Source organism: Henckelia pumila, unplaced genomic scaffold (genome assembly GCF_033568475.1).
Source record: "Henckelia pumila isolate YLH828 unplaced genomic scaffold, ASM3356847v2 CTG_270:::fragment_1, whole genome shotgun sequence".
Classification (NCBI taxonomy): Eukaryota; Viridiplantae; Streptophyta; class Magnoliopsida; order Lamiales; family Gesneriaceae; genus Henckelia; species Henckelia pumila.
The window spans coordinates 143,298-153,530 of NW_027331788.1; positions in this window are offsets into that span (position 1 = coordinate 143,298).

Consider the following 10,233-nt stretch of genomic DNA (forward strand, 5'->3'; position numbering starts at 1 on the left):
GATGATTTTATAGCACGCACACAAATTTCAGATAAATATTAATCAGAGAAAAATGGTCTAGAGGTATAGATTTCACCTGGTTTCAACAACAGCCAATCCTAATTAATTTAGTTTCATGTATTCCAATCAATTAATAGCCAAGAACACTTAAGTTTATTATTTCCCTCTCCCGAGCAACAAATAATTTTTATCAACTACAATTCAATTCCAATATCGCTATTAAGAATTTATCGCAGTGATCTATCACAAAACAATGTTCTCTTTAAAATCTCTGTTAAAATTATACACTCTCCCGAGCTATATAAATAATTAACAGTGTATTTTCCAATGGTACTATTCAAAATCTCCTCTCCCGAGTGCCAGATTTTAAATAAATATAAAAAATCAATTATTGATCAGATAATTGGAAAGACAATCAATTTTAGAAAAAAACAATTAATCTAGAAGAAACTCAATTCAATAAAATCAAAAATTCATGAAAGCGTCTACACCAGGTTCCATCCGACCTCTAGACTCTAAAAAATTAGTTCACAATAAAATTCTGAATAAAACAATAATTCATAAATTCAAACATATTCAGAATTAAATAAAAGATAGAAAACAAATCCATCGTCGACGCCGTATCCGATCTATCGATCTCCGTCTTCGTTCTTCAATTAAGCTCCAGATTCTTCCCAGAAATCTCACGATCACGATCAATTCTCTCTTCTCTGATATATACGCTATGTTTTTGTGGCGGCTCCTCCTAATCTCTCAGACTTTGAATCTCTTATATATAGTGTGAAAAAGCCCATCCAAAAGCCCATTGAATAATTACCCGAAATAATAAAATTTCCAATCAGCAGCGACGGGGCGGGCACTCTAGTGAAGACGCGGGCGCCTTAAGTTCGAAATTCCAATTCTCAAGTCTTCATAACACACTGCGCGTTAGCTTTTCTCTTCTCCTCATTAGCGCTTGTTTTAGCGCTAAACTTTAGGCCCAATTGAAAAGCCCAATTACTGTTTCTTCTCTTCTTTGTCTGATCGTTCCTTTTCTTCTTCTTTTCTTTTCTCTTTTAATTCTTTTAATTCCCTATTTTCTTCTTCAATTTCTTCTTTTACTCTCTTTTCCAAATAATTCAATAATTCTCTACAAGCACAAAAACAACAAAAACCATACATAAATCTGCTCGAAACAAACAATTAACAATTAAAATCATATATAAATTAAGTGTATAAAATACACTTATCAAATACCCCCAAACTTAGACTTTTGCTAGTCCCGAGCAAAACTATTAAAAAAAAATTCTAAAAAACTTCATATCACCAAAACCAACAAGACTAGTCAACAATGATAGTCAAGATATATTATGGAGCAATGGCCTCAGCAATGATTTCAAAAAAATCAAATCCAATCTCATCCAACCTACTAACACTTGAAAGTTTTAATCATAACACAAATAACCTCATAAACTCACAATCTCCGCTAATCGCATTTCAAAACACCCTTATCAAAGTTCAATTCAAACATTCATAGATCATGAGGACTTTTCAGGGTAGCAAGGATCAAAATTAGAATATTAATAAAAAACACTCACAATTAGGTAAATGCAAAGAATAATAGTGTGTGCATGTTTCGATCAAAATTAATAATCATTAAAAGTATCAATCAATAGTCCATAGGCTAAATTTTCGTAACTCTTCTCCACTAGTATATTGGGCAACTGAGACTCGGTCAATAGGACTTAATTAGCTTATAATGTAAGGCCTGGCTCATGGCTACAAATAAAGGATAAGAATTCAAAATAAGGAGTAAATGATACTTATGCTTAATTCTAATTTCAACTCCTTTTCATTCACAATCTCACACTTATTTCTTCACTTCATTGATTTTTTCAACTTTTCATATTTTCTCTTTTTATACCAACAACTTTTTTCATAACTTTTTCAACCACAAAATTTTTCAACACTTTTTCTTTTCTACTACCGTCCTCATTTCAATTCATCCACCACACCATTCCATTTTTCACAAATAAAAACTAGGAGCATAAAACATTTTAGCATTCAAATTACTCCCTTAAAGGAAGGAAATAGTGTTTAGTCTATTCAGGTAGTCAATGTAGGACCTTGAAACAATGACGAATGGGGGTTTTATCACACATTTACACGCATGCCATTCGATTTTCAATAAAGTTCAGACAAGGTACTAGGGATAACATGTAAAAATAGGGTAGCTTGAAAGGCTCAAACGAATTCAGAAAAATTGCCTAAATCATTCCTAATCATAGTTTTGCACGTATTTCGCCTCGAAGAGTGTTCGAACTAGTTCTAGACAAGTTTCAATCCACAATCAAATCATACAAATCTCAATTAGTGCAGAAAAGAATAATCATCAGCAGTAAACGATGATTTTCAACAACAATTTCAGATCATGTACCTCAATGTACTCATATACGTGTATGCTCAAATGGGCTACTAAGGATAAATTTTTTCAATAAAATTCAGGCCCAAAAATTCAAACAATGCCTTAATCATATCTATGTCTGTACGTCTCAAAAATCAGATTCAAGTATTAATCATAGAGTATATAAGAAATTGTTCATTCAATTGGTTCCATTTTTTCTCAAAAATATTTTTCAGATAGGCAGACAATCATGGATTTCAGTTATAGCACAAATTTTTTTTTCATCATCAGCCATGCATCCAATTCTTTCTTGACTCAATTCAATTCAACAAAAACAACTAAACTCAACAAAATTTTATCTATGAAGCACACAATAAAACTCAACTACTCAACTATCAAACACTAATTCATTTCCCCAAACTTAATATAATCATTGTCCCTAATGATTAAAAATCAATAAAATAACAAGGGACTCATACCTTCGACACCGAGCATCAGTACTCGATGTGATTAAAATTTCCAGTAAAATAACTTGCAATCGCAACCGCAACCGCAACCACAACCATTGGAGAGGAGGTGATAAGCAACGACCACATCCATTTTAATACAAGATCTTGCTTGCTATGCTGTCATGGAATCAGAGCTGTAGGGTTGCTCATGATGGCTCGTTGCTGTAGGAACTTGATGCACGATTGCATGGATGCCGAGATAGATAGATGCACGTTTACTCTTATTGCTGCGAAAATGGAAGAGCTGGTTCGCGCATGGATGAAGCACTGGTGATTGCCCGTTCGCGCATGGGAGTGTAGCTGGGCAGGAGCGCGTTTGCACTAAAATAGCGCTGAAGAGGCGTGGGGAGGCGCGATAGCGCTAGGATGAGGTGCGGTTGGATGGTGATATGCACGATAGCACAGGATGGAGGGGGTGGTAGCGCGATAGCGCAAGGGAGATGGCTGTTGGTGGATGGGGAGGCGCAATAGCGCTTTTTAGCGCGCACCTCAGAAGCGCTATCTCATGCGCGGTTGGGGAGATTGTTAGCGCTTGAAGTGATGCGCGATAGCGCTAAGGAAGCGCGGATTGTGTGCGCGTTTGCGCTAGTTCTTGCACTGTTCTTGCAATAGTGTGGCGCAAAGGAAGCGCGGGCGCTCGAGAGAAGGGGCGCGGGTGCGCCTTGAATTCGCAAATCAACGCCAATTTCGTCCAGGATCTGCGCGGGCGCTCAATTTAATGGGGCGGATGCGCCTCTAGATTGATTTTGAGATTTCTCAAGCCTGCAAATTTTTTAAAATTAATAAAAATTAAGCTCAAAAATTTAAAATAAAAAAACTTAAAACAATTAAATAACAAAAATTAAATAAACTAAAAATAATAGCAAATAAAGTAAAATAAAATAAAATGCTTGAGTTGCCTCCCAAGTAGCGCTTGGTTTAAAGTCGTCAGCCCGACTTTCACCGGTGTTAGATCTTCCCTTTCTCTTTGACACGCCAAATAAATTCCACGAACCGCCTTTTAAATTTTGCTTTCTTGTTCTTCGTGGCTTTCTTTTTCGGTAAATTTGGCGCTTCCAACTTTTCAATTGGCTCAATTAAACACAATTCTTCAATGGGTGGATTGGGTGCTTTCGCGAATAAATTGAAGACCACTCGTTCGTACTCCACACCCATTGATAATTCACCCTTCTTGACATCTATTTTGGTATCAGCAGTAGCCAAAAACGGGCGTCCAAAAATCAGCGTGGCACCATGATCCGATTCGATGTCCAATATCACAAAATCCGCTGGGAAGATAAATTTATCCACCTTGACTAGAACATCTTCAACAATTCATAGGGGATATGTAATGCTCCGATCCGCCAACTGCAATGAAATCATAGTGGATTTCATCTCGCCCAACTCCAATGCCCTGTAAATAGATAATGACATTAAGTTAATACTGGCCCCTAAATCACAAAGTGCATTATTAAAATAAGAAGAGCCAATAGAACAAGGAATAGTAAAACTCCCTGGATCCTTAAGCTTTTGTGGCATCTTCTTTTGTAGTACCGCACTACACTCTTCCGTTAAATTCACCACCTCGTTCTCTAACAGCCTCCTCTTCTTGGACATCACCTCCTTGATGAACATCGCATAGTTCGGCATTTGCTCCAAAGCTTCAGCAAAGGGAATGTTGATGTGAATTTTCTTGAAAATCTCCAAGAACTTGGAGAACTTCTCATCCAACGCCTTTTTCTTAAACCTCTGCGGGTAGGAAAGAGGAGGCTTGTACATCGGTTTTGGCTCAGCTTCAATCTCCTTCTCCACAACTTTCTTCTCCAATTTCTCCTCTTCAATAGCAGGTTCTTGGACACCAACTTCTTTTCCACTCCTCAACTTTATGGCATTGCACTGCTCCTTGGGATTTACCTCAGTGTTGCTTGGAAACTGGCCTCTGTTATTATCCTTCAGTGCATTTGTCAACTGCCCAATGCTAGTCTCCATGGATTGAAGTACAACACCCATGTTTGCCATGTGCGTCTCCAAGCTATCAAAGCGAGACTCAGTTCTCACCATCATCTTACCTGATTCCTGCACAAAGGTACTAACAACATCCTCCAAAGATTTCTTACCCCCATCCTTGTTTCCATTGAACCCCGGAGGATTCAACACATTTCTATTGTTAGCATACAAAAAATTTTCATGATTACGCAATCTAGGATGATAAGTATTTGGGACAGGGTGTAGTGACCCTTAACCGGATCACCTACTAAACAGAACTTAGGCATGCAATTAACTTAATTAAAACAGATATCAGAATAAAACTGCGGAAACCAATAACATTATACAATCCCAAGTAAAGGAATCTGTAATTATCCAATATTATACAACCAAATCGAATAGCTGTATAAACCCAAACAACAGTAATAAAACCTAGACGAAGCTCCAGCTGGCCAACCACTGACTAGCCCCTCCTGGATCCACCCTCCTCGTCCAATCGCAAACCTGCCCCATGGAATAGGGTGTCCAGAAAATACAGAGTACGAGACGTGAGCATAAAACGCTCAGTGCGAGAGTATGAGTATACATGCATGCAAAGTGAACTCCCTATAGACTCGAGGTCAAGGATCAGATAACAGAGACAGACCGGGCCCTGGTATGTAGCACGCTGTGCCATCGCTTTAGGAGGTGGCTCCCATACCGAGATAATCGTGGATACGCCGGACCCAAATCGATGGAAGTCCATCCACTAACAGGATAGGGTACAACCCTACTAACAGACATCTCGAAAGAGATACAGCAAGATGCAAATGAATGCAGCATAATATCATGTCATATAAATCATGCAGTCACATAATACATGCATACTCAGTCAGGATATCTCGAACAGTACTTCCGTACCTCAAAAACAGTGCAAGCTCTACCAACTCTAGGTCCACGCCTATAGTCTGCTCTACACTGCCAAATGATACTACTATCATTAAAGTGCTCTAAAAGCCTTAACTAAGCTATTGCATACTCCTAAATATTTATAGGGAGCAAAAGCTATACCTTCGTCCATCGTTAGCCCTTTGATGTCGATGCCTCCAGAACTTGGGCACGACTCCGCTACGACTACCGAACGCCTCTCCGACCTTCGGACCAAGCCTAAGAAGACTAGAACAGCTCCAAAAGGACTAGAAAGGAAAGGAGAACTCGGAATTGGCAAATGAAAGTGAAGTCTCGGCCTTCTATTTATAGACAACGATCGGAACTTCCGATCCTTGATCGGAACGTCCGAACCTCGATCGGAACGTCCGATCCTGCCATCGGAGCTTCCGAAGATCCTGATCTGCCACGTGTCAAAATATCACTTGATGACTCCGGATAGGGATGATCGGAGCTTCCGGTCCTGATCGGAGCTTCCGATCCAACCACACGTCATGCCTGATGTAATAACATCGGTGCCTCCGATCGCTCATCGGAGCTTCCGATCCCGATCGGAGCTTCCGATCGTCCCTTCGGAGCTTCCGATCCGTCCAATCCCTAATTTATTTAATTAGCATTAATCCTTCAATTACTCAAATAGGGTACGGGCTACTAGACAGGGTTACCTCGATAGCCTCCATAACCTCTCTGATTTATGTACTGGGCTTGTTCATGATAGTGTGATTCATCCACTGCACCCGAAACACCTGCTAGTTCTGTAACACTCACTTTATTCAATGCAGCTACCTGTGTAGTCAGTGTAGATAATTGAGCAGTGATGGATGTGAGAGGATCCACTGCATACACTCCAGCTGGCTTCTTTACTCCCATACGCTCAGATGGCCATTGAAAACTATTGATCGTCATCTGTTCCAGCATATCATAGGCCTGTACATGGTCCTTTGCAAATATAGTACTTCCAGCTGCAGAATCTACATTCATCCTCGTAGGCGCATTCAGTCCGTTGTAAAACCACTCGATTGAAAGAGTGGGTGCCCGGTGAGCCAACTTGTGGCTAAGGGCTTTGATGACTCTTTGTATAAACAATCTTTTGTTTAATATAATTTACACTTTTATTAATGGCAATGACTTTATCTTTCTTCATATTGTTATATTGTGATATACTATTGTTGTTTTGATAAAGACCTTGAATATACTATAGTGTATGTAATATGTGGTAGAACATGGAGATGTCTATCATGAAACACATCTTATAGTCACTGTATATTCTAAACTGTTCCTAGTCGATTGAGCCATCCGATAATAAGGATAAGGATCGCTCGAGTTTGAGACTAGCATTTGCGATGCAGAGTACCACGTTTCATTGGTAAGGAACATAGAGATGTTCGAAGCATGCAAATGGATATTCATATGATGAATGATCGAACTACCCTATCCGGACTTTCCAAGTGGTTATCACTTATCGAGTGGAAATAGTCCGCGGTTTTGGTTGTACACCATTAGTCCTTACTATTTGAGACATCATTGAGACTCTATATGCTAGTACTGTGCTTTGACTCGTTTACCGACTCTATTGGGGTCATCAGGTGTCGGGATTGGGTACAGTTACAACACATATAGGAGTCGATGCTTTGTTGTCAAGGATTCACCACATACTTGCGAGTGTGGATATCCTATGCGATCTGAGGAGATATTAGTGTGACGAATCTCTGGCCAGAGTACATGATGTGATTTAAGAAATGGTTTCTTAGTAGCACATGCGATGTCACTATTTGATCTTCAAGATGTATTGCATAGTTATCGAATCTCGAGCGACTCTCGATATACCAATGGTTATTGATTCGATCGGGATATATGGATGAAGGGACCGTACTTTACGCTAACCAAAATCTACTGGTTCTTGTAGGCACTATCAGTGATACCTAGGGAATCATGGGGCGATGTTTCTAGGCGCTCATACCATGATTCGATGGGCAAGTCGGAAATTGTTGTTCCGAGTCACAAGGAGTTGTGAGCCCACGGCTAGCTGTATCCCTGAACCATTGAGGGTCACACAGAGTAATGGATTTTTAATCCCCGTTGAGATAGTTAAATTTAAAGAGTTAAATTTAATGAACGAAGAAGTTGGACTTCTTATTTAAGAGTAGAGGAGTAAGATTTCCTAAAATGACATAGGGATGGCCATTTTTGGAAATCAGTGAATTCGGATTCAGAAAAATTTATCTTGACTTTAAAAGGTGCAGAAATGGTTTCTGTGCACATTGGTGAAATCGGTTTATCAATCGGAGTCACGATGAATTTTATATTAATTTCTGAACATGCGGGTTTTGCTTGTCGGGCTTGAACTTATGACTAATGGGCCCTAAGTTGTTAGTGGCCTACATTATAAATAAGTTATTGCAGTACAGAAATTACACACAACAAGGTCACAATTTTCGAAAACCTAAGTATCTTTCTAACAAGAGTGGCCGCCCCCCTCCCTGTCTACTCGAGAAAAATCCAGCCTGTGATTTTGAATTACAGTCTGGTTTAACGGATCAAATTCGTTAATCTCTTCGTAGAAACTTCTGATAGATTTTTTAGTGCAATCTATCAGAGGGATTAAATATCTATTCGTGGACCTGATTGAAGAACAGTTCGTCCATCAGTTCTAGGGATATACAACAAGAGCAGAGAAATCTGTTGGTGTCCAAAATCTCGATTCGAGATTAAAGGTAAAAATTTTATAATTGTTATTTAATTTTTACACACACAATTTAATCGTAAGGTTGATACCCATTATGGAATCGTTCCATACAAAAATTTTAAACTTCCGCTGCACCGGGTATCAATCATAATTGATCTCTACGCCGAGTTCTCCAACATTGGTATCAGAGCCAGGTTGCTCAGATCAAGCGATTAAATTTAATCGATTGTACAAAAAATTTTTTTTAGGCCTCGGTTTTTGAAACAAAATAAATATTTTAAAAATAAAAATATTTTTCCGGGCAAAAACCCGGGCAGCGATCCACAGGGGCGGCGCACGGCGCTGCCCAAGGGGAAGCCGGGCTGCCCGGCCCGAGCCCTACGGGGCGCGGGCAGCCCGGGAATGTCCCGGGCGGCCCGCGGAAAAATTAATTTTTAATTTTTAAATTAAATTTTAATAGGTTAAAATTCTATTTTTGGTCCGATCGAAAATCGTTTTTGATTGGTCCACGAGGCGTCGGATCGAATTGTTCGAGTCCGAAAATTTTAAAATTGATTTTTGGATAAATTTGAATTTTTTGGAAAATTTTAATATTTTATCCTTTAATTGAATTTTGAAATTAATTATTTTTGGTACAATTGATGATAAGATATGATCTTATGGATATATTGAATAAAATATGATTTTATGTATAAAATTGGATTTTATAGATAAAATATGATTTTATTTGATAAAAAGATAAAATATGATTTTGTATGTAAAATAAGATTTTATGTATGAAATATGATTTTATCCTTTTAAATTTAAATTGCCATTGCATGTTATCCAATAAATTAATTTTGAATTAAATGTTATTGGATAAGGATGATCGATTGCCATGACCAATTTTGTAGGTGTATGTTAGGAATTTACATTTGTTTTTTATTGTTGTTGGTTTTATTAATGGGCCTGGTTTATGGCCCAATATGAATGTCATATGTAATAAAAGTGGGCTTGGTTTATGGCCCGTTCCCACCCCTTAAAAATGTATCCCCTACTTGTCATTGTTATTTATTGTAAATACATTAGATTTAGTGGGAGATCAAGATTTGAAGATGGAGGTGGGCCCAGCAGACAATAAAGACAGAAGAAATGTAAATTGGAAGCAAATGTAATAGGATTGCATTGCATACTGCATATAACCTAGGATTGGACTAAGACTCGTGATTGGCAACCACGGGTCGATTAGAAATGGAATCGATCATCCTATATAATATGTGATATTATAGTTGTATGCATGTTTTAGACATAATTGTGTGAATCCGACAAGCATACAAAATTTTAAAAATGATGAGACAAATTTTTATAATTAAAAATTCCTCATTTTAAATATGATTTAAAATTGATATCAAGATAAATAAAGGAAATTTAAATTTGTTTAAATGTTCCTACCTTCCATCAACGATCAATGTATGAGATGCTACCCGCGGATACGGTCCGGCTCATATTATTGGGGGGGCCCGTTCGTTGGAAAGCTGTACATTGGATCGACACATGTTGTAAGTTTGGGTGGAACTCCCATGGGATCGGCTCATATTATTGGGGGATCCACATGGCGACCGTCCATCACAACTTAATATTGATGGGTCATCTTGACATGTCACCATAATCGGCGTCATATTATTGGGCCCTTATTGGACATGAGGTAAAAACGTGGAGGTTGCTTTGGAAGCAATTGGGCTCTACCTTTTGAAAATTATGGTTGGCTGATATTATTCGAGACT